At 39.9% G+C, this 23,782-nt stretch overlaps 1 protein-coding gene across 1 annotated transcript in view; it reads right to left on the reverse strand.

Annotated features, from left to right (window-relative positions):
• DTNA (dystrobrevin alpha) overlaps positions 1 to 23,782 on the reverse strand; it is a 241,645-nt gene that overhangs the window by 164,430 nt on the left and 53,433 nt on the right. Inside the window, exon 2 of the mRNA XM_021686304.1 lies at positions 10,282 to 10,411. The gene's annotated coding sequence lies outside the window, so the exon portion shown is untranslated. The remainder of the gene's footprint in view (positions 1 to 10,281; positions 10,412 to 23,782) is intronic.

Raw genomic sequence — 23,782 nt, forward strand, 5'->3', positions numbered from 1 at the left:
ATCTAGTGACTTCTATCATCTCAATGAAATAAGAAGCAAGGTTGCTAGCTCAGAATGAGGAATGGGGAAAAGAATTTTGATGCAAGGGGAGAAATAATGAGCTAATCATTATGGAGAGTAGGAGAGTGAGCTGACTACAGAGATAGTGGGAGAGCCATAGAGTGTTGCAAGCACATCTGATGTAGTGATCATGAGTCTAGCATGCTCAGTTGTGTGGCCTTCTTTAACAAAGCTCAGCCAAAAAAGTATGGGTAAGTCAAGTAACGGGTTTCATCTACCTGGCTTGGCTATCACCTGGTGAATATAATGGGAGGAAAGACATGCAAGGGAGTTGAAGGTACATAAAAGGAAATGGACCATGGAATATAACCAGGCAAAGAATGAAGTAAAGACAGGAGGTAGTTACTGGACAGTGAGAAAGAACCAGGACAAAAAGATTCTGTAACAAACACAAAGAATTGCAAGTGTGGAGATCAGAACAAAAGAGCTGGAAGGGTAGGATGTGGTGTTTGGAGAGGGGGATATCTTGCTTGCTTTTCTGATGGTGGACGTGCTTCAAAGAAGTAGATGGCTGAGGTCAAATGGAGGGATTTATTTCTGGATATGAGGAAGGTATTGATTGGATCATCCATGGGTATACTGAAGTTACCAAGAATATAGCACGTAAGCAGCACTAATCAAAGTTCTGTAGGAAACAGCTAAGCAATTTTCCTGTGATCTATGGCTGGGTAGATTGTGTATGATGGGAGGTGCTGGTGGCTTTCTTCATCATTGCATTGAGAGAGCCTGTGCCCCAGCCACGTGGAAACTCTTGCCATGTCCTTATCCGCCAGCTTTTTCTCTTTCTTTCTTTCTTTTTTTTTTTTTAAGATTTTTATTTATTTATTGAGAGAGATAGTGATAGAGAGAGAGCATGAGAGGGGGAGAGTCAGCGGGAGAGGCAGACTCCCCGCCGAGCAGGGAGCCCGATGCGGGACTCGATCCCGGGACTCCAGGATCATGACCTGAGCCGAAGGCAGTCGCTTAAACAACTGAGCCACCCAGGCGCCCCATCCGCCAACTTTTTCTTTTCTCCCTGTGAGCCTCTTTTTTGAGTGAAGAGACCTTTCCCAGAAAACTCCCTATATTTCTTTCCTAAGGACATTATAACAAATGATCACAAACTTGGTGGCTTAAAAATAATAGAAATCTATTGTCTCATGGTTATGGAAGAGAATGCATGTTAATTCAGAGAATGGTTTCGCTTTCCACTCATAATTCCCTTGACCTGGTCCTTCACATGGCCTAACATCTGCTGCCTTTCAGCACTTCCAGAGACGGCAGCCCTACTCCCCGCCCCCCTCAAATAAATAAATACATCTTTAAAAAAAAAAAAGACTGAAATATCTTCCCCCCCCAAACCGATCAAACAGAACCATACGCATTTGGAAAAAGCTGTTTGAGAGCATAAGTCCTAGCAGACATTTCATTCTCTATTCTGTAGAAAGTATATCAAAGATGTTAGGATCTGGTCTTGTTGCTTTTTCAGTCATTCTCTTGTCCCCTATCACACCATCGAGAAGAACATTATATTATATGCTAATTCTCATTTTTATGATTTAATGAGCTACTTCTGAGAAAGTACTGTTTCACCAGCCCGTTAGAAACGTCTGGAATGGCTAGTGCTGAATTGCGGCTTAGGTCATCCAGCTGAAACTAATGTCAATGTTTTAGTTATTCATTTGTGTTCTTCAGCCTCTTGGACACACCTCCACTGGTTACTAGGCAACCACAGCTTACTGCAGTTAGTATATATTAAGCAGGAACTCTATGTGTGAGTTTGGAAAGGATCTGAATATTTTATTTTTTATTTTTATTTTTTTTAAGATTTTTTTTTATTTATCTGCGAGAAAGAGAATGAGAGACAGAGAGCATGAGAGGGGGGAGGGTCAGAGGGAGAAGCAGACTCCCTGCCGAGCAGGGAGCCCAATGCGGGACTCGATCCCAGGACTCCAGGATCAAGACCTGAGCCGAAGGCAGTCGCTTAACCGACTGAGCCACCCAGGCGCCCTGGATCTGAATATTTTAATGAGAAGGCAATCATGAGCTGAACCAGACTATTATCTTAGTTATGAGGTAGGACAAAATGTGGGGACTTCACTATTTTTCAGAACGTGGACTAGTAACACTTTACTAACAAGCCTTCATGCTTACAGGTGTAACCGTCTACACAAGCGCCTCAAAGCTGGAGGATATGGAAAACCTCAAAGGAGTCCTTTTTATCAGATGGAGGAATTCTTGTTAAGAACTGTGTTTAGGACAGGGATTCCCAAGCTCTGCTTCTCAGGCCCTTTTGCTCTTCGGAAGGTGGGGAGGGAGAATCCAGGGGAGAATGGGAAGGTGTTTATATTAGGGTAATTTTTACCACTGTACTTAATGTCTGCAAATGTTTCTTGCCAAAGAGAGTTCAAAGCGCTGTGGGAATGTGCCAGGGATTCGGTGGTGGTATGCTTTGTGTTAGTCCTGGTGGCAGTGTTGGCCACGTAAGAGGTACGTGAGCCGAGCAGGGCTCTATCTTGCGGGTATAAAACAGAACTCTCCTGAACTGAGGTCATAAGAGGCTCATTTGCAGTGACTGAATGGGAAGAATGTAGCCTTCTCTGGAACATGATGAGGCTTTTTTTAATCTCCAAATGTGCCTTCTGTGGATGCTACTACTCTGGGAAGAAATTCAACTTCAGAAGGGAAACCTTATGTAATACTAGAGTTGTTCGTACGCATCAGGAAGGGATGGTGTCATAATAAGAACACGCTCTTAGAAAAAGACAGCCACCTTCCTTATCTATGCAGCTAGAACTGGAAGAAAAATTATGGCAAGTATTTATTTGAGTCTGATCATGTATTATACACACACAAAAACACAGAAAAACTTCCAGCCCACTGTTATGAAACTGTAAGGAATGACAGCAAAGAGAGCTAAGTTATTCATCTATTTTGATCATTTGAAACTATCAGATTCACGGTGGAAGATTTTGCTGAAATAAACTGTACAGATTTAAAAGTCAGGTTTTGAAAGTTACAAAAATCAACTGATGGTTGAAATACAAGCTAAAACAATAAACTCACTCATGAATGCACTAACATTGAAACACATTATGATTAACTTTTGTAAACACATCATAATCCTTAGTGTTCGATATGAAAGCATTGTTCCATCCATTCTTGTGATGATCACAGTTTTAAAAATCATACTTACATGAAGGTAAATAGCATCCTGCAAACTCTTCTGGGAAATTAAAGGGGAAATCGGCACACAAAATGTAACTCAACAGGCAGGGATATAAGCTGGGGCTGTGAATAGAAGTCTTATTTTTTTCTAAGATACCATATATTTATTTTCATCAAAGATAGGCACTGTAGTGTGCACATGCTACTCTTATTCTTTTTTTAAATTCTTTTTCACTCTGTAATATGAACAAGTTATCCATAAAACAGCAGTAGACCAAAGACACCAGGCCTGTATCTTTTTGTTTTTTTAATAGATGGGGCATTTATAGATTTTACTATTTTACATTTTTTTAAGAAACGAATATGTTACAAGCACTTCAGCTGTCATTTTTAGAGTCACATTCTGCCTGTCAGCGCCTGGACTATTCTGGTCTTCCCATTCAAGGGCAGTTTAGGGCTTTTGTGCTGGGGTCTCCTACATGCGTGCTTCAGACAATAAGCAGGATGTGAGCCGGGAAGGCATTTCTGCTTTTGCTCAGCTGTATGTCCAACACCTAGCAAAGCTCCTGATAGTTCTCAATAAGTACTTGATGAATAGTAAATCTACTTCTTTGTATTGTAAATAAAACCCAAATCAACCTTGTTTTCTTAGTCTTTCCTTACATGTAGAAACTCCTCTTGGAGGAACATAAGATCAAGAATATAGTAATACTGGCTAGTTGGTTGTATGATGGACAGGAGTTAGGTGGTAGGAGACTCATCAAGGTCCTAGTTGTGACTTTGCTGCTAATTTAGGGGGTTGTACTTAACCTCTCGGCCTCAACTTTCTCAAATGTAAAATTAAGACTTGCCATGGTCTCAATGTTTGTGTTGTCCTGAAATTCATATGTTGCAGTCCTAATGCCCAATGTGATGGTATTAGAATGTGGGGACTTTGGGGTTGCTTATGTCATGAGGGCGGTGCCCTCATGGGTGGGAGTAGTGCTTCTATAAAGGAGGCCTAACAGGGATCCCTAGCCCCTCCTGCATGTGAGGACACAGAGAGCAAGTGCCTACTTTGAACCAGGAAATGGGCCCTCACCAGAATGTGACCATGCTGGTGCCTTGATCTTGTACTTCCCAGCCTGCAGAACAATGAGGAATAAATCTCCATCCTTTATAAGCTACCCAGTCTCTGGTATTTTGTTATAGAGGCTTGAGTGGAGTAAGACAGGGGTCCAAGTTAAATAATCTGAAATATCCTTTCTGATGCTTAAATCCTGTGATTCTAAGACATAATCTGTGGCAAATCAAAGTAGGATGTTACCTGAAATAATTATGCCTTCTTTATCTCAGGCTCCCAGGTGCCTAGCACAGAGCCAGGGAACACAGAGATGTGTAATATATATTTAAAGAACAAATGAGTGAATGATCATCATAGGTATAAATGTGGCCTAAACATCATCAGGATTTTTCACCAGTGGAAGAAACCCTTTTCTATGGATACTGACTTTTGCAATTAAAATGAAGTCAGAGATTGGTTTTTGCACATTTTGAGTTTTATTCATACCAGTTATTATTCTTATACATGATATTTGAATAGTGTGATGTTTAGAAAAATTCAGAACACACTTATGTACTCTTTTCAGAAGGGCCAACTGTGTCATGTCTATGGAATTTTTTATTTTGCATCCCAAACAAACTTTTTATAGTTAATTATAAATATTCATTTCATAATATTCTTAAGGAGAAAAAAGGAGACAGAAATTCTTGCCTTCAAAAGCCCCCAGCACTAGTGGTGTTCTACCTAACATATAGCCCTAAAATTCTATCAGTCGACAGCGTTAGACATCATTTCCGAGCTTATGCTCACATCAGTACGTGAGGTTTTTGCATAAGTAGTCTCAGAACCACAAGGCGCTGTACCTTTTAAACTCTCGTTGAACAGAAATAGTGCTAATTTTAGCATGAGCCTAAACACAAACTTATTTGCCAATGAGAAAAAGATCTGTAGACTTATAAAGAGCTTACTCCTCAGGAAATATTTTAAATGGAAAATTCTAGCATTATCTTACATACATCTTCTTCTTCTCAGATTAAATTGGAAAGCTCTTTTAGTGAGGCAGTTTGCTGCAGCGAAAAGATATGACTTCACACTCTCATTCTGCCACTTAGGAGAAATGTGACATTGGCAAGTTACCTACGCTCCTGGAACCCTAGTTTTCTTATCTGAATAAGGAGGGAAACAATAGCTAATTTGAGAGGATATTATGAAAATTAAATTAGATAATGTTCATGGAGCATCTGCTTTGGTGCTTGGCACAGTGGCACCAGATCCCCTCTGTAAGGTGCCCTGTCCCCTAAGGGAGCTCTAATGCTGGACGAAGTACTATGATCTTCACCATACTCGAAGCACTCAAGCATATTTCAAACTATGCCCTCCAGACTTCATTCAAAACCAAAACAGGAGACCGCTGTGAGCTTGGCACAGGTGATTCAAAGATAAAGAAAAGACTTGGCATTTGTCCTTGATGAAAATTTTAGAGGAAAGATAGACAGATAACAGGAGAAATGGCATGAGGCTGTGAGGGATTGAATGAGATCCCTTTTCTTTCTCTTGTCTACAGTTGGAGCTGATCTGGTAATGGCCCAAAGGGCTATATGAAGTCAGAGAAAGACCGATGATAACCGGGGACCCAGAAGGAGGTCATCACTGACTGGGATACTGCAAGTCCCTGGAGAGTGCCTGTGTGCACTTGGGTGAGGGGTTTGCAGAGGAATAATGAATAGCAGGAGCATCTAGGCAGAGGAGCCAGCGTGAACAAAAGTAAAAGCTCAAAGAGCACAGCTTAGAGAAGGCAGATCAGATGATTCCTGTGCTAGCAAAGACCAACTGATGAGGGGCGAAGGTAGGCCCTGAAACTCAAGAGGTCTGTTGTGCCTGTATTATGACACACTAAGGAATACGTGAGATGGCTTTTGTTCGCAGTTGGTGGGGCAGCCAGCACTGGCTTTGAGATCTAAGTGGCCTAGGGTAAGTAGATCATATTGGCTCCTGTTCAGTGGGCACCTGCTATGTACCAGGAACTGTGCTTTGTTGTTTTATGGATCTTCTTTTCTAGCCTTCACGACCAATCAAACATAACTTTTCAGGGAAGGATCTAAGGCTCAGAGAGGTCAAGTAACTCGCTGCTCAAGATTACACGTTCTCTTTTTTTTAAAGATTTATTTATTTGAGAGAGCGAGAATGAGAGAGAGAGTACATGAGAGGGGGGAGGGTCAGAGGGAGAAGCAGACTCCCTGCTGAGCAGGGAGCCCGATGCGGGACTCGATCCCGGGACTCCAGGATCACGACCTGAGCCGAAGGCAGTTGCTTAACCAACTGAGCCACCCAGGCGCCCTAGATTACACGTTCTTAAATGGAGCAAATGAAATAAAAGGAGGAATAGGATTTTTAAAATATGAATTTCAGATTAAACCATTAAAGCATGGGAATAATGAAATTTGAGTGTAAATTAGGAAGTTGATTTAGACGGTCATGTTTTAAAAGAAAAGGAGAATAGGAACACTGAAAGGGAATTTGTGGTTCAAAGTGAGGCCATTCAAGATTAGGGTGAGATCTCTTCATACAGGCATGTTTTGAAATGATGTAAGGTTTTTAATAATAAAAAGTGTTGCTTCTGTGTTTGAAAGTTACTTCACGATTATATTTCACGAGAGAGAGTGAGCATAATAATTAAGTGTGCAGGGTCTGAAGCCAGGCTGTCTAGATTTGAATTTTTACCCCCAACTTAACCTCAGCAGATGATTTAACTACACTGGGCCCTAATTTCCTTACCTTTAAATAAGGAGATATAATATTACCAATGTCATAGGATTGTTTAAGCATGAAATGAAGTATATGTCTATACAGAATAGTGTTTGGCATAAAGTAAGAATCAGTAAGCATTAGCTATCATTGCTTTGGGCCTCAGTCTTCATTCACCATCCATTTATTTAGAAATTATCTACAGTGAACCAAGGACTGGGCCAGTTTCCAGGAATCCCAAGATGGATTACAGATGATTTCTGCCTTTAAACACATTTGATTTTTTCCAATATCATACTCTGTGGCTCAGTAGAAATACTACTGATTACCTCTTGTTTAAAGCACTTTCCTGCACTATTTGGGCACCACTGATTTAAAATCTCCATTTACAATGTTGCTCATTAGTGTAAGGAATACTACCTCTGCTCCTCCTGCCCTTCGTCCAATATGGCATTAAGATCTGTTCAGCCTGAGCTATCTTTTATGACATGTTTCCCTTGACCCGCCAGGCAACATCCTGAAGTTAGTGAGATTAGTTCGGTAGCCCCCTCCTACTTATGTTACCAAATCCTCAGAAGCTGAGTGTTTGCACCACTCCCTCAGGAGTCTCTGGCTTGCTAATTCATTAGACTTATGTGTGATGTAGTATGTATTATTAATGGATGCATTTCTTACCCTGAGAGTATTTTTTTTTAAATATGCGTCATTTCCATAAGCTGGAGAGAAATGTTAATGATTAGAATTTTCAGTGCCATACATGAAAATTGTTGGTAGAAGGGACACCATGTCCTTTTGAATGTACCCACAATACATTAAAATGGACAGATGAACAGTCACGATAACCTCCGAGAAAAGACTGAAAAGGAAAATGTCTATATAAATAAATGAGAAGGAAATGCAAAAAGCAAGGTTTAAGCATTTAAAATAACCAAGTGAAGTGATTTCATGAAAAGCCACTTTAATATCAAGGAAGCCCTTTATAGTGGGATTGTTGAGACAGTGGTGAATTGTTTACCTGCCCAAAAAAGACAGACACAAAGTGGCGTCTGATCACTTAGCTTTCTAATAGAGCCAGTATTTATTATAGGAAATGTGAGCTGATCAGATCATGAGGCATCTTCAAGCAGCAGACAACCGTTACTGAAAGAGAGAGGTCAGATCCATAATCAAATAGAGCTGAAGCTCCAGACTTAAATGTGAATTCAGGAATGGGACTGAGGCCCTAAGAAGCAGTTCTCATCTGTACTTTGTGAAATGAATTTGAAAACTAAAAATCATATTTGGTACATATCTGAGAATTTTTAAAAATATTTATTTATTTGAGAGAGAGAGAGAGTGTACAAGTGGGGTGAGGCACAGAGGGAAAGAGAGAAGCAGACTTCCTGCTGAGCAGGGAGCCCAACTCCATCTCAAGGTCCTGGGATCACGACCTGAGCCAAAGGCAGCTGCTTAACCGACTGAGCCACCCAGGTATCCCCATATCTGAGAATTTTAAAATCTTCTATTACTTTGATATGCAAAATAAGACTATGACAATGATTTTGTTAGCAGCAACAAATTAATGCTACAACACTGTACAGCTTAGAATATGACTTTCAATATATTAAGTTAAAATTTTTTCAGTGTAGAAAAATCCAACTTTACATTTAACTTGAAATGTACCTCCTGAGAATCATTTTCCTTGGGAGAAGCAAGTAATCCCTGTTCATTTTTTTTTCTAATACTTTTGGGAGAAATTAATGAAGGACTGGCTGGTCAATTAGAATCTAACCAAGAAAAGAGAAAACATTCTAAATATTTAAAACAGATGGAATTTAATCTAGAGAAAGGGTTACATGGATGGTGGAAGAATTGTGAGCTAACCAGGGGATCAACTGGGAGATCAGCAGAGGCAGGAAAACAAAGGCGTTACCACCCACAGGGCTCGAGGGAGAAAGGGAAGAGGTGATATTACTGTAGCTCAGAGTTCAAGGTCACTGGGGGAAGCTGGAGACAATGGGGTGAGTCTTGGTGGGAGGAAATACTGCCCATAGGGGTCAGTCCCCATGGAACCAAAAGAGAAGGAGCAGAGTAAGGAACGGATGAGAAGGTAAAAACTGGCATAGACCAGCAGAACTGGAAAACAGTGTTCAGTAAATATAGTTCTCATTTTCATTTTCTCCTCCAGAGTGTTACACTAGGCAAATTGATTTACTGATAGTTTTAAAGGGCTCTAAGCTTAGCGCCTGGCAACTGTGTTCCACAAACATCTTGTAAATAAATGAAATCACCATTTTAGTTCCATATATAACCTCAATAAACCAAATTTACACACCCCAAAGATTATGAGGGAATGAGCACCTTCACTTTGAAGTTAATAAAAAGCATAAAGGAAGTATCGGTGTCTTCCAGATTAGATTAAACAAAGTGGTCAATGCTCTGTCAGTTGCACTGTTCTATTCAGAATTGTGAACAGAGGTTTATTTTGACGTTCTGGAAATCACCATTCTTCAAAGTAGATGATACAATCACACTTTGCAAACTGGACTCTGGAGGAGGTAGAAAGCCACACAACTTCCTGAAGACAACCACCACTCAATTCCTCCATTCCTTTCCATTCTGCTGAGAAATGACAATGGCAGATTGCCGACTAATAGTAAAGCGCCAATTTGCAGGCTTATGTCTTTTGTAGCATGGCAGGGTAATTATGGATGATGATGTAAAAAATATTTATCCATCCATTTTACGGTCAAACAAAACCAGGCTTAATGTATGTGAGCCCATGTGTGTGCTTAATCATATACAGCAGTTTAAAAACCACACCTAACCTAAACTATGTCCTACTTGAATTTAAGCAGGCTAAAATATCCCCATGGGCAGCCTCTGAAATGTTACCCTTGTATCGGACACACAGACTTATTAATGATTAAACTGTCACTACCCCCATCAAATTTTCCTCTAGTAGTTTTGCCTCATTCTGGCTTATTACTCTGATACTAAATACTTCCATATATTTAAAAAATTAGATGACCTTTAGAATTGAATGAAGTATTCCAGCATTTGCTTAATGGGAGCCAGGAAGAATGTCAGAGTGTCTGTATCTCATACCTCATACCTCAGGTGATTTCTGACAACAACAAAACCATGAAAGGCACAGAAACTAAGTCTTTCACCGTGCGGCCCCTCGCCAGAAGTACAGAACACTGATAACATTTAACCCCATTTTCTTTTCGTGTAAAGGAGAGAAGCACTTTTAAGGGGAATTAGTGCAATGTCCATCTTAAATTCTTTGTTTCAGATACACTTACCTAAAATTCAGTGAAGAAACAGCATGAACTTTCCAAAACCATCTATTTTCTCTTTTTTGAAATGGCAGTTGACTATGGCATCTAAAGATTTCCCAAGCACTTCATCCAGGGATTGGCAAATCTTATTTATCTGCAATGAGAAAATATACTTTTATTTAGCTAAGCCACTTACACTTACATGTTTATTACAGATCTAGGACATACGGTATTTTACAAATCCCCTCATACACTAATAAGGGTCTGTAATACTCAACTCAGAAACTTGGTTTTCATTTACCCTAAGAAATATTTAGAAAAATGGACATTTGTGCCAGAAGTCACTTTATAGATGAGGATGCTGAGGCCCAGGGGGACTGTCCAAGATTAAGCAGCTGGTTAATAACAGACAGTGGCCTTGGACCTTGGGGTCCTGACATACCTCTTTAGTTTTATTTGATTAAAAACTCCCAAAGGGGGAAAACATGGAATTTTCTGTTTCCCAAGTAGGTAATTTTCTGGAATATTGTGTCACCATAATTTCTACCAAAGTCAAGGAAATTACAGCTGAGGTCAGAGTCCTCAGACCAGCATTTCCTTTAATGATTTAAGCCTGAGCAATCCTAAGTAGGTATCCTCCAAGAGTCCACTACCACAAAGGCAACCTGACGTTATTTAATGATACGTATGATTTATTACATTATGTAGTAATAACATAAATAATAAATAGTTCATAAAATTGCCTGTTTATTTCTTAACAAAGCTGAATGATTTTCTAATCCTTTGCCTTCTGGGCAAACTCACAGAGAAGAAGTGGAAGAGAGAGGTTCAAGATGGCACTTGCCAGCAGATTCCCCAATGGTGACCCAGGCACCCGCTCACCATCTGCCACCAGCTCTTCTTTCCCACCAGTCTCTCTCATCCTTCCCTTGCCCCTTCTTCTCCTTACCAACTGCACAGGCTGTATGTTACTACCCCAGGTGCTGGCGAGCTTGAAGCTGCAGGGAGTTGAGGCTCAGGAAATCTCTCCAATCTTCCTTCCTTAAGATGAAGGAAGAGAGTGGGATGGGATCATAGCAGATGAAGGAGAGAAGGCGTCTGATGGCAATGGGGGTGGAAAAGCAAGGGACGACAGGAGCCTAGCTCTGCACCCAGGATGGGAGAAAGGTGCCCCCTGTCTCCAGCCCTGTGCCTCCACTTTCCCTCCCTACTGACTTCAACCCCGGTTCTTGATGAGGATGAGGATTACAGTAACTATGCTTCTGGCATCCTGTGATTTTAGGTTCCTAGAGAAAATTCTATACAGTAACTCCCCCTTGCTCTAATCCAAATTTTCAGATATATTCATTATTGGAGGAGATTATTTCACAGGAGATAAAGATATTTTCACGACATAAGGAATCCTTGTTCTGTGTCACATCAGAACCCAGCCTTCTTTCCCCGTACTTAGATTCTAGGTACAGACATGGATTTGGCATTCTTTGAATTAAATGTATTATTACAACAGTAGTACTTTCAAACATTTTTTTGTTTTCTTAAAGTGCATGTTACTTTTTTTTTTTAATTGGGGGTTCAGGTAAATTAGAGCCATGCATCTGGGAATAAGTTATATATCAAAAATATTCTCTCTCCCTCATGAAGGCAGCTCTCTGAGCCCCAACATCAGGAAATAAAATGGAAATCTTACACAATCTTATATAATTTTCTATAAGACTATATAATGTATATCACACACATAAGGAAACTGACATCTAGCTGTACCTACAATAGAGAGTCACTCAAGATATCCTTTGGTATTGGCCTGGGGACCTCTTAGGATCATGCTGCTGGTTTTTGCTCTTCTACCTGGCAACTTGGGGAAAGATGTTTTGCATTTTTGTTTTTTGTCTAGGTCCCTGGGTTATCTCAGACTGTAAGCGACTAGGAGTGAGACAATGCTCAGATGGAGATGCTGTGTTAAAGTACCCCATGGGTGGCTCAGGTTGCACCTTACCTGAGATCTATGACTTCAGTAAAAGTTGCAACTTGAATGATACCTTGCTTGTAAGCTAGCTTTCTTGCTTGCTATTCCTTCTCCACCCAGGAGTGGCCCTGTTTCAGCTTGTATGTCACAGGCAGTGATCAAAAGCCGATGTTGAACCTGGAGGCAGCTCTCTCCCTATCCCTCTTGGCTTCTATCCCCTGTGACTACTCCAGAGTACGCAGAAACTGAATATCTATATTTCTTTCTGCTCTGAGCCGCAGGGTGATGGTCTCCCAAAGTGCCACTGAATTAAAGGCATCCATCCTACTCTCTCCTCCTGCTGCAGCCCATTGGATACTTGCAAAGCAAAAGTATCCCATGAACATTGGGTGGGAATAAAAAACAATACCTTTCTCTCTTCGAAGTCTTATTTAAATTCTACATCAGCTACCAAATTCTTGTTTGAATAACTTGTAACTAGAAATTAAAATTTAGTGTCATGAGATAAAATAAAGTACTCTTTTTTTTCTAGCTCCCTGAAAAGCTTTCAGTCACTGTCTGGTTGAAGATAGGAGTCAGTATCTTACCACAAGAGAAAGGAGTATTTTGCTAATTTGGGGTGCCATATTTTAGACATACAGGTTGAGCAGAAGTGGCAGGAGGCAGATTTTTGCTTAATAAAATAAACCCCTCAACATAGAGCACACAAAATGGGCCACCTAAAAAAGATAGTAATTTTCAAACTAATGGTATCGACTTAACTGAAGGCTTAACAATCACTTGTGGTGGTGGGATTTGGTCAAGCACATGCATTCATTACACAAGGATGGCGGAAGTGGTCACTCCAACTGAGAGTATGTGGGAGCCAGCCGGATATTAGGCTGGGGTGGAGTTAGTAATCACATTTTTATCCATATTCATGCCCCTACTGATCTTCCCACCTAAAATAGCACTCCCTCCTCATGCTCTACAGCTCACTCTGATATATTCTCCTGCATAGCACTTCCACTATTTATTATTTATTCATTGTTCATCACTTCATATTAGAATATAAGCTCCACAAAGGCAGGAATTTTGTTCACTACTATATCCCTGATGCTTAGAACACTGCCTGATGCAGAGAAGGCCTGCAGTACTATTTATGGCATGAATAATACATATAAATTTACATTTCTCTTTTCTTATAAATATTTGATCCAATTTCCTCTTTCTTACCCCTATCAGTTTGCACCATGCTGAAAATAGTTTCATCACACTTGGAAGAATTCAAAGGCCTTTATTCACATTGAAAAATAAAGAAACCAAGTAGGCATTTTATCTATTTTCATTGTTATGTAGGAAAAAGTCAGTCTACAGGTTAAAAGGAGGATTGAAGATGGTGCTCTCCAGTACTTATGCTATAGTCTTCTTTTTTAGTTATGCTTGGGAGACTATTGTGCCACGAGTCTAATTTACTAGATTTCAGAGTTGGGGAGGGAGCCGGCTTTCAGATCCCTTTCAGATTATAGGAGGTTGGTTCCATGTTATGAGAAACAGCTACGGATGATGACGACCATAGACTGACAAGGGATATTCCAGAGAAATGCTAAGATGGAGAGCCACACTGCATTCAGAGACATATGAAACTTCGTCTTTTCTGGTGTTTGACATTGTCAGTTGGCATAAATTATAGGGGCTATTAAAGGATTTTGGCTAAGAATGATGAAAGTCGCCTGAGAAACAGTATCTACTTGTCCAAATAATTTCTCAATGACTGACATAGGTTCTGTGACTCTTTGTTGTCATATTCACAAATGGCATGCTAGGGTCTCATGCCAGTGCTGAGGCTGAGTTCAGGGTCCTGGCCAACCCTCTTCTGTGGACACAGCAACAGTCAGATCCTCAACAACCAAGAAGAAGCTAGAAGGGGAAGAAAAACAATCCCGAAAAGTGCCTGCAGCATCTTCTGGTGCTGTAGATAGGGGACTGAACTATGATCAGAAGTTGGGGTTTTATTTTTGTCTCTATACTAACTGGGTTTCAGTTTTCTCATAGTAAACTGAGAGTGTTGGTCTAGACCGATGGTTCTCCACCCCCGGGGTGACTCTGAACCACCCCAGGGACATTTGGCAATGTCTGGAGGTATTTTTAGTTGTGGAGGGAAGGTAGGTGCAATTGGCATCTAGCAGGTAGGGGCCAAGGATGCTGCTGAATGTCCTACAATGTACAGCACAGCCCCCAACAGAAAATAATTATCCAGCCCCAAATGACAGTCATGCCATTTAGAACCATCCGAACCCAGGTGCAGATGGCTCAAGTCCCTCTCTGTTCCCAATACCATTCTATAATTTTACCACTGGCCTCATCTAGACCTCTGAAGTTGCACAAGGTAAACCTAATCCCCCTTCCGAAGCTTCCTCCAACTCTACATACCACATCGAGCTCCTTCCTATACCCCCAGCTCTGTTCTTAGACGCCCTCCACCCCCAGACCTTGATGGTTCCACACCAGCCTTTGAGGTCCTTCCTACAGCCTGTGTCACCATGTAAAATTGCCAGGGATTTTCTCATCTCCCTGTAAGAACATGTGCAACCAGAGGGCAAGGACTGTCTTGTTTATTTCTACATCATCTTGAGCATGTCATCTTTCATGTGGATGATCCTCCTCATTAGATGTTTGTTTGAGTAAATGACTGCTGATGGAATAATTAGTGAGCACAAAGCTCAGCATCTTCTCACTTGGTATCTACACGGGCCTGTGATATAAACCTATTCAGATCATCTCACCAGATTATTATTTATTGGTTTAAGAATGTCAAAGTGCCTTAGGAAGCTACAGTAAGATGGATGTGGGGTAGACATGGACACAAACAGGACTAAATTGGACTAAATTGAGAATCACCCCAGACACAACAATAGTAGGGCAGAGTCAGGGAGAAGACTTCTGGGAAAGAGGCCTTTCTGGATGGCTTTAAAGGTGGGGACAGAATAGTGCTCAGGGGTACTTGGGCACCCTCTCTATTCTAAGGATTTGTTCTTGTTGACACAGAGTTCATCTTGAGAACCAGGCAGGTCTTGGCTGTTTGTATATATTTCCTATTAAGGGCATAATAGACTGTTGCTTTGAGCTCTTAGGATGAAGAAGCTGTGGCTCTGGGACAGTTGAGCTGTTCAGATCCAGTGTGGCCCTACCACAGAAGGACAAGATCACACAGCCTGGTGGACTCCCCCATTGGGGATTCTAGGTCCCCAGGGAAGCCCTAGTGAGCCTGGCTGCATCTGTCTCTATGAAGTTCTTACATCTGTCCAAATAAGGACATTAATCTAACTTCAGAGGGAGTCATGCACCTGTCATTTCTGTCCCTCAAATTATAGTCTAGTGGTTGCAGAAACATGGGTTATACCTCACAATTTAAAAAAAATAGGTACCTATACAGGGAAGGTAGGGTCCCTGCCAGGCTGCCCCTCTTCGTCACCTCCTTTCATACTCCCTCTAACACATCAGAAGACCACGAGAGAATATCTGAGCAAGTGTAAGACAGCAGCTGGCTGTTCAGTTTCCCTCCTGATATTTCACCAACAGACAAGGATAAAACATCATACTTCATCACTTAGGCTAGAGTAAGATAAAGCAGAAAGAACAACGACATTTGGACAACATAGCTGTCAGAAGGAATGGACATATACACTCAGCGGTAAATGTAGAATTTTTTACACCGTAAAGCCAGAGACCTGCTGACATTCAGGAACTCTTAAGGAAAGACTATGGTGACTTGCCTGTCAACATCAGTTCAGCTGGGTATTCAGTCAACTGTTTTAAAGGTGCCAAGAAGGAAGAAGGTGGTTTATAAAGAATTTCTCAGTTCTGTTTTGTGCGTGGCATTTTTTTCAGAAGGACCGCCTTTGTGTTTCTTGCCGTTGTATCTTACTGTAAGGATAAGGCAGTGGCATACGCAGATGATATTTGCATTTAAAAAGACATCCCCCACCCTGTGTGTTTAATGACTTGCACTGCACCTGGCCAGTGATCCTCAAAGGGGTTTAACCGCTAAGAACTCACTTGAGGGCCATGGCTTTTTTCTCTTTGAAAATAAGAAATGTAAAAAAATAATTAGCCATATGCTACTATTTATGAATAAACAAGTTTAATAAAAATGGATCAAGAGATGGCTGGAAACTTACAAAGTTATTTTGGTAATCAAAGTGATAACTTTCTTTTTAAGAAATGTGGAAAATATAATACATTATAAAGAAAGTTAATGTCACCCACATTACACTACCCAGAGGCAATCCCTGTGAAGATTTTATACATTTACTTCCAATTATATATATGCATATATGTATTTGCACACACATATATACACACACATAATTTTTAATGAAATTGAGGGATTATAAACCATATATAATTTTGTTGGAAGTTTTTTGTTTTACTTTTTTTTTTCTATTTTTACTGATCCATACATATTCAGCATAAATTTCCCCCCCTCAACTTTTTTTTAAAGATTTATTTATTTAGGGGTGCCTGGGTGGCTCAGTTGGTTAAGCATCTGCCTTCCGCTCAGGTCATGATCTCAGAGTCCTGGGATCCAGCCCCCCCCCCCCCCCCCCTCCGGCCCCCTGCTCAGCAGGAGTCTGCTTCTCCCTCTCCCTTTGCCCCTCCTCCTGCTCATGTTCTCTCTCTCTCAAAAGATTTATTTTTTTATTTGAGAGAGAGAGTGCTCATGCACACAGTGGGGGAGGGGCAGAGGGAAAGGGAGAGAGAAAATCTCAAGTGTACTCCTCGCTCAGTGCGGAGCCCAACTCATGGCTGGATCTCATGACCATGAGATTATGATTTGAGCCCAAATCAAGAGTCAGATGCTTAACCCTGAGCCACCCAGGGACCCCAATATTTCCCCTTTTTGACTATGAGATTATTTCATCAAACTTAGTAATTAAAGGCTATGACATATATGAAAATATGGGACATCTGTAGTCACTAAATGATTCTTTAGTCTCTTTCATACTTTAACATACTCACATTCACACAGACTACATTTCTGCTACATTTCAGGGTGAGCCAGTAGATCATCATTAGTAGTGCTTATTTTGTTATAGAAACCTCTGTTGCACAAAACCAATGTATCCCAAAATATCAGATAAAGAGGAGTCATTGTCCCAGAATACATGTTTAAAGAGAGTGATTATCTCATATTGTATCTTTTTTAAAAATACAATTGCAAGCCAATGAGTATCTCCTTTACTTACACAATCACTAAACATAAGTATCTCCAGTTTGCTTAGATGAAAATCTCAGTTCATGAATTAAGTAGAACATGCAACTAAAACAAAGCATAGGCAACAAGCACTCCATAGTGATGACCTCATTAAATCTTTAAACTCTCCATGTTGAAATTAATTCCAAGTAGGGCATAAAGATTAACATATTTTTGCTGCCCAGGAAAAAAAAATATTTACCCAAGATCATCAGCCTTTTATCTCTTGCATACAGTATACCTGCCAATTTGGTAAAAAAGAGAATTAAATTGAACTTGGAGGGTTAAATCAAACTGTGCCAAAGATGAATTCAATTAATTTTTAAGAAGACAACTTTTTAATTAGCCACATGCAGGTATATCATAGATTCTACTGAAATCTCCCTGGGAATACGTGACCATCACTATCTTGCTCAGATTCTGTGTTCACTCATTTGTTAAAGTGCTGCACAGTTCTAAGAGACTAATGATACAGTGTGATTTGATGTGTGTCTGTTTGATTTTACCATGATGTAAAGATCAAAACAAATAGAAAAGAAGAAAGGAAAAAAAAAGAAGAAGAAAGGAAGGAAGGAGGGAAAGAAGGAAGTCATGAAACTGGATATAGGGGGGAAAAAACCAAAATTCAAAAAAGATTTTCTAGGACCTTAGCCAGTTATCTTAGTGACATTAAAAAGGCGGGGTGGGGGGGGGCGGCTGGATAGGGGAGTAAATGTTTGCTTGCAGAGTACCAAACATCCCACAAATACCCTGAATTAATTTTTTGTACTAAGCACATGGAGTTCCACATTTTAAAAAAACATTACTCTTCTCTAATATGCATAAAGCCTAGCCATAAAGCTCATGCTCATAAAACAACATGTATGCAAATGCAGCAGTTATTTGGATATAATTTCAGTGACAAATTCTCTGGCATGAAAACCAGATTCTTATTTATTTATTTGCTTGCAATATTTCTTGTACATCTTGTTTCCCCAGAAACAAATATTTATGTGAATAATCTGGATGGGTCTTTTCTTAGACAAAGAAATACTTTTTTTTCTGGAAATCATAAAGGGAAAGAAGGATCTGATTCTGGGAATGAATGTTCAGGGTTTGCCCTTCAGTGATATATTTCTACCTTGACTGATGGCCTCGAATACGCTTAGAGGGAAGGAGTATTTTTTTAAAAAATGAAGATAAAAGATATAGCATTTAATTTGATATGAGTAAGGTGCCATGCCACTTTGAATTTTTAAAAAAAGATACTATACACCACATCATAGGGTTCTCAGACATCTCGTTCTGAAAATCCCAAAGAGCTTTTGTTTATGTGTGTTAGATCTATCAACATTTACCTATCAGAAATTGATTTAAAAGAAGATAGCAGGAAGGGGAAAAATGAAGGGGGGAAATCGGAGGGGGAGACGAACCATGAGAGACTATGGACTCTGAGAAACAAACTGAGGGTTCTAGAGGGGAGGGGGGTGGGGGGATACCCACCCCCCTCCCCTTTAATACCTCTAATACCTCCCCTTAATACTTTAATACCCAGTGATGGGTATTAAAGAGGGCACGTTCTGCATGGAGCACTGGGTGTTATACGCAAACAATGAATCATGGAACACTACATCAAAAACTAATGATGTAATGTATGGTGATTAACATAACATAATAAAATAAAAAAAATCTTAAAAAAAAGAAATTGACTTAAAATATTTATTTATTGACTTAAAATATTTATTTATAGATTTGTTTATGTAACAATGATAAACTCCTTCGATATAACATAAATAATTTCTATTTTTAATAAAATAGCAATATTTTCCCAAACTAAAAATATAGGAGATGTATGGCATGGTTTTACATTTTGGGAAATCTCTTTAAAAATGTTTGGCTCAACAGAAAGAAGGTAGCTGGATTTTCATATCTGCTTTTGCTTTTAACCTATGGCAATAAGCTGTTTTGGTTGAAGAACATGAAGAAACTCCACATTTACATAGATGTGCAGTTTGCAAAGGTAGCATGTGATAACCTTTCAGATGACTGTGGATATTTTTCTTTGATATGACGCTGAAACTCAGCAAACAGTTGTTTCTTAAAGGTGAGTTGCAGTGTGGAACCTGAGCCACATCAATGAACTTTGCATAGTCCGTGATGTTAAAATTCTTTATCTGTCTCATACTTTGTATAGATTTTTTTACTCTTGTATGATTTCATAACATTGGCTATTTGGGAAGTATTGGCTCACTGAGTTATGCAGATCTTCCAAACGTTGATGCCTTTCATTGTCAATGACAAAAAGTCCTATTTGTTACTATCACCATCAATCTCATCAGAAAAGGCTCTTAGGTACTGGGAAGCTGTCAAGATCACAGTGGCAGGTGCAAGCTTTCCAAGATTCTAATTTTTACTTCAAAGTCTGAATTTTATCATAGTCAGAAAATACTGTTAGTTTTCTCTGACGTGACAGGCTCACTTCATTCATTTTCAAGGAAATCGTTGCCAAATACCAGGTCTGAAGAACCACAGTTTGTCTGCCAGTTGTTCTTTCTTTTTTTTTTTTTTAAAGGTATTACACTTTTTTTAATAAATTCTTTTTTTTTTTTTTTAGATTTTATTTATTTGCGAGAGAGAGAATGAGAGACAGAAAGCATGAGAGGGAAGGAGGGTCAGAAGGAGAAGCAGACTCCCCGCCGAGCAGGGAGCCCGATGCGGGACTTGATCCCGGGACTCCAGGATCATGACCTGAGCCGAAGGCAGTGGCTTAACCGACTGAGCCACCCAGGCGCCCTGCCAGTTGTTCTTTCAAGTAAACGTATTGTTCTATAAAAGAAGTGGCTAGTTCAGTTTGCAAACCAAACAATTTTACTTGTAGGCAACCACTGTCCCTTAATATATTTTAAGAGCTTTATGCTCACTTCCCATTTCCCCACACAGAATATTAAAAGGATGTATACTTGAGTTTCAAGATTTAATTAGATTTTTGTTGTTGCTGTTGCTGACCCTTGCTTGCTTTGTTTTTTACTGTAAATGCACGGCAGTGAAGAATATAATTACTACCAAGACACGTTGGTGCCACTGTCTTGATTGTAATAAGGTGACAGTCAGTTTTACCCACCATTACATCTGCCTCATCACTGCAAATGTCCACATGGTAAAAATAGCAAATAACATGTTAGAGTTATTATTAGAGTAGTTTGACCTCAAGGATCCCCTAAGAGTGTCTTGGGGACTTCACTTTGAGAACAATTGCCCTAGGGGGAAGGGAATATTGTAAGGAGGTTGAGTGAAGGCTCTGAGATTGAACAGAATCTCTGTGATATTGGGCAAATTACATAGCCACTCCAAGCCCCATGTGCCACACTTCTAAAATAGGAATAACGGATCTTTCCTCACAGGGTTGTTCCAAAGATTAAAGGAGATCACTTAGTACAGCCCCTGACACATAGTAAATGCAACAGATGTTAACTATGATTGCTAATATATATATTACCACTTGTTTTTAAAAAAAATTATTTATTTATTTGAGAGAGAGCACAAGCGGAGGAAAGGGCAGAGGGAGAGGGAGAAGCAGGCTCCTGCTGAGCAGAGAGCCCGATGTGGGGCTCGATCCCAGGACCCTGAGGTCACAACCTGAGCCAAAGTCAGACGCTTAACCGACTGAGCCACCCAAGCACCCCTATTACCACTTGTTTTTAAGATCAAGAAGCAATGAAGTGAGTAAATCAGAATATCTGTTGTACTTGTTGCAATTTGTTTATACTACACCAATCCAACTTTATTTCCACATTTCCTCTGTGGGTACAAACTGAATGCAGATGTGTTTTTTTGCCCCTACTATGTTGCATGCAAAGATTTGCCCTTCATATGCTGATTTTACAAATCCTTGTCTAGACAGTCATGAGAGATATTCCTTGGTAGTTAGAGTTAGTGGTGACAAATGAGAGATGGTATCTTGATCTCCCAATCCCTCATCATGTGTGGGAAGCAGATATTACCAATGGTTTATACTATGATCAGAAAGCTAGATCACAAGAAGTCAAAAGGACCCCTTCTGCTTAAGACCTGGAACAAACACTTGAGAAATGTCTTTCCTAGAATCCTTGCCCGAATCTCAGTCCTCTAGATTTTACCACTTTGTGGAGAAAATTGAATTCAAGGAAATGGACGCTAAGGAGAAAAGGGAAAAAGAGGGTACTTGCTTTAACAAAGGGCAAGGTGTGTGTGTGTGTGTTTGTGCGTGCGCACACATATGCAAACACGTGCATATGGATCTTGTACTCCAACTAACAATAATTCGGCAGAGACTGAGTGCTGGAAAACTCTAAGCTCATAGGCCCATATAATTGATGGAAAAGGGGAAATAGGTGGGTATAGGTCAAGGAGACCTAGGCATAATATGCCAACATATTTTGCATCTATGAGCATCTTTTACTATCTCAAAAAACTATGCTCTCACTCTCCTTGAAATTATAAGAGATTTGCTTGGTATACGTTTTATTTTTACCACTTTTGATAGCGACCCGAGTAAAAAAGAAACCGAAGCAACAAAGCTTTTTACAACAAGAAAACAACGATGCACGCTTATTTATATGTGGCACATGATATTTGGTTTCAGTGTTGGGAAAAACAAAAGGGTAGTAGTGATGGAGTTGAAATGAAGAGCGTGTGCCCTGTGTAAGGAGAGCACCTCCCTCTGGCTGTGCCACATGGAAGCATGGACCCAGGATGGCCACATCTTCCTATTTTCAAATTCAAGATGGAAATCCAGATTTTTACATGAAATCTTCAAATTTATAAATGTTGCCTCAAACTGGATAGGACAAACAAACCATGTTTGCAGGGTTTGCAGGCTGCCAAATTTTAGGTTTCCTCCAAAGATATAATTTTATTTCCTTTCCATATCATGGGCCAATAAACTTGGCATTTGACTCACCTCTATCATCACTCATTGGGGGTTCCAGGTTGGGAACAGAGGCTAGAGAGGAGCCTTGATCTCCCCCTAGTGGTGAGAAAGTGCCAAAACAACTAGCTGAACACAGTTCAGCTCGAGTTTATGTGAAACTCACTAAAATCAGCAAAGCCGACTCTGGCTATTCCGTGTGAGATGTGAATCATATGGTAATTTTAATGTAAGTGCAGATTAGACTGTATAGACATGTATAGATGAGTCTAGTGTGAAGGATCATCTTACCCACTAGCCAGAGCTGTATCGAATAGTTACTGGTTAATTTGATCCCTGTTTTAAGTATTTAATAGTAGCTTAGTCTTTATTAATTAATGGAGAACATCTTATACACCTTTGCTTAGAAGTTTAATTTGAGGAGAGCATTTTTAGGGTGGGGAGTCGGATAAATTTTGCAATTTTGAAAAAAATTAAATAGAATGTTAAATAGGTCAGTAATACAGACCTAATAAAGGTTCTTGAGAAAGTTGAAAAACATATCCCATGACAGCCTTGTTTCATTTGGACACCCATGTTGTCTTAGAACACCGTCCCCAAGAATTATATGCCTGAAGCTCAAATGTCAACTTTCAAGGATGGTTCCCTCTGAAGACTCATTTCCTTACTGCTTTGCCCTCCTTGACACAGTCAGATAATTTAATGAACTGAAATACAATTGCTTTTAGAAGCTCAATACTTCATTATACTTTTGTTTTAAAAACAGTTTTCGAGTTGAGAGTATGTCAGCAAAACCAACCCAAAGAATGTGGATGTTGTTACAAGGTCAGCTTTTCAGAAGCTGTGGGCAGGCGTTATTGGCGTTCTGTCCAACGGTCACCATGGGCTGCAGTGCTTTTCAGAGGCAATGAGTCAGCAGCTCTGACAACACGAAATACGGTAACCCATTAACGTGCAAGATAATAGGCACACAGGCTTCCTCAGAAAGCACTGGAGAGAGGAGATGTTTCATTTTTCATACTTTTGTAGAAGGAAATTGGGATAGGTCATTCAAACTCAGATGTTAGTGTGTGTATGTGTTCGTGATTGTGTGTGTTAGAATCTAGATTAAAATATTTACACATATGGATTTCTTCTGTAAAGAAAAACACATTCAGATAGAGAGCTGCAACATCAGAAGCGAGGCATTTCGAATGGGATACTGTCAGCTAAGAGGGAGTTATGTTTTAGATTAGGGCCGTCCAATCTAACAGCTATTGGCCACATGTGGCTATTTCAGTTGAAATGTGCCTAATCCAACTTGAGGGGATGCTGTGAGATGTAAAACATACAATGGATTTCGAATACACAGTACAAAAAGTGAATGAATCGTATCCTTACTAATAGCTTTTTTTTTTTTACTGATCACATGTTGAAATGATATTTTTGATATATTGGGTTA

The sequence above is a fragment of the Neomonachus schauinslandi genome, chromosome 14 (assembly GCF_002201575.2).
Source record: "Neomonachus schauinslandi chromosome 14, ASM220157v2, whole genome shotgun sequence".
Classification (NCBI taxonomy): Eukaryota; Metazoa; Chordata; class Mammalia; order Carnivora; family Phocidae; genus Neomonachus; species Neomonachus schauinslandi.